This window comes from Arachis duranensis, chromosome 2 (genome assembly GCF_000817695.3).
Source record: "Arachis duranensis cultivar V14167 chromosome 2, aradu.V14167.gnm2.J7QH, whole genome shotgun sequence".
Lineage (NCBI taxonomy): Eukaryota > Viridiplantae > Streptophyta > Magnoliopsida > Fabales > Fabaceae > Arachis > Arachis duranensis.
In genome coordinates, this window is record NC_029773.3 from 51,630,001 (window position 1) to 51,632,451 (window position 2,451).

A 2,451-nucleotide genomic window follows, 5' to 3' on the forward strand; every position below is an offset into this window, starting at 1 on the left:
CCTCATCAAGTTTTTGGCGCCGTTGCCGGGGATTGATTAGATTGACAATGATTAAGTGAGGTGGTAATTTAGATCAAGCACTTTTTCTTTATTTTTTGACTAACCCACTAACTGTTTGAAGTTTTGCCTCTGTTAACACGCTAACTGTTCGAAGTTTTGTCACAAATAACTACACTCTATTTTCCAAAAGTACCACTGTGTATTCCTTATGATTGATTCATATGTCACAGGAAAGTAGAGCAGCCAAAGGGAAAGACATCATTGAAGAAGGAATTTCTGAGAAAGAAGAACATCACAACATGAATCCGCAACTCATTACATCAATCAAGAAAAATTGTTCTTACAGCGAAAATCCAGTGGAAAATCCTGAACAGCATATATCCATTTTTCTAAGGACTTGTGGTGCTGTCAACCCCAATGGTGTAAATCATGACACCTTTAAGCTCTTGCTATTTCCCTTCTCACTAAAGAAGGAAGCTGCACAATGGTTCGAAACCTTTCCCCAAGGAAGTATTACTAGTTGGGACGATTTGGTTACCAAATTTCTGGCCAAATTCTCCTCATCTCAACAAAACATCGAGATGACAAAGGGGATACAGCCACTCATACAAGGAGAGGAAGAATCATTGTTCAAGCCATGGGAAAGATACAGGAAAGCAACTGACAAAGAGGGTTTCCGAGCGTTCTATGAAGGATTAACCCCAGAAACAAGGAAAGCAGTGGATTACGTCTTATACAACCTTTTCAAAGCAACAGCAGCTAGCCAAGGAACTACAGAGCTCAATAACAAGAGAGCCAATAACCAACACTCATTTGAAACTCCACAGAGTGCAACTTCAGATGAGGAGATAAAGAATCTTGACGGAACGAAGGCAGTCATGAATCAAAGCAGACAGCTACATCAGCAAACTCAGCAACAATTGGGGTCAATAGCCAGACAAATTGATTTTCTCCATTCTGCTACAGTGAAGGCACAATTTCCACCATGGAAGCCACATTCTTATCTAAGAATGAGGGAATCTCAATATCAGGAACAAAGGGACTTCAATTACAACAACCCCAATTTCCCAAACCTACAAAAAATTCACCATACCAACAACAATCACTGCATACCACCACACTACCCCCCCTTCCAACCCCTAACACCCCACAACCAACCAATTTCACAAGACTCTCAGAGGATCACTAATCTGGAAAGCTTAGTAGAAAGAATGATGAAACATCTAGAGATGATAAGCAAGAACCATGAGGCCTCATTCAGGAGAATTGAGAGGCAAATAGAACAATTGGCCAAGAACTTCATAGAAACAAGTGAGGAGAGAGCTACCAAAAAAGAATCACTCATTCGGGATGAGCAGCACAAAGCAAAGCCTCACTTGGAAAAACAATGGGACAAGGAGAAGGAAGCACAGAATCTGAGCTGAACAAGCACAGAGGATGTCAAGCTAGTGACAATAAAAGAGCGCTTGTTGGGAGGCAACCCAACCAGAGGTAACCATCTTTTCATATATAATTCAATAAAACTGTTAATTAGTTTCATCTAGATTGCAAGAAGCTAAGTTTGGTGTTGCACACCAAAACAATCTAAAGGAGAATGAAGGATTCTAAGTTTGGTGTTCCACCAAAAATCCCATCATAAAACACATTCTCACTTTCTGCCATAAGGCTAGCTTCATGCATTTAGACGGACTAGTTAATTATCTTACTGTTTTCCAGTTTTTAGTCTATTACCTTAGAAAAAGAAGAAAGAGTTTCACACATGGTTAATTTGATGCATTGGCAAGGTACTAAGTTTGGTGTTCCCACACCAAAGTAAGTTCAAAAAGCCCACAAATAAATCATGCAGACTAACCAATGTTTCTAAGTGCTTGGGGAACAAGAAACTCTTAATATCATTGTAGAATGTCATACAAGCCTTTGGAGGGATTAAGCATCATCAATCAAAGAAGCAAAAGATGAACATAAAGGCTAGCAATGATGATGATGAGAAGAAAAGCAAGTGAACTCCAACAGGTTGTATTGTTAAGTAATATTTTACATCAAATGTTGCTGTGATTGAAAGTTGGATTGTATCCTTATTTGCTCTGTTTGACTGCATCATATAATTTTTCTTTTTATATTCCCGCCTGCCTTCATAGCATAGTCTTTCTTTATAATAAGCAAGATGCTTGATTATTCACAACATTCTTATCTTCAAAACCTGTTTGCACTCAATTTTCAAGAATGCATCACATGAAAGTTCTTTGAAAAGAAGGATTGAGGAATAAAAATCAGTTTTTGAGGCAAGCAAAAGATTAGGAGAAGTGGTGGTTCTAGTAGTATGATCATGTATTGAGGTTGCATGCTTGTGAAAACTTGCATGGGAGCTCATAGGCAGGACATAAAGTTCAAAGAAGTATTGTAGAGATTCTCAAAAATCTATTGATCCAAGAAGCAGCAAACAAAGCAAAA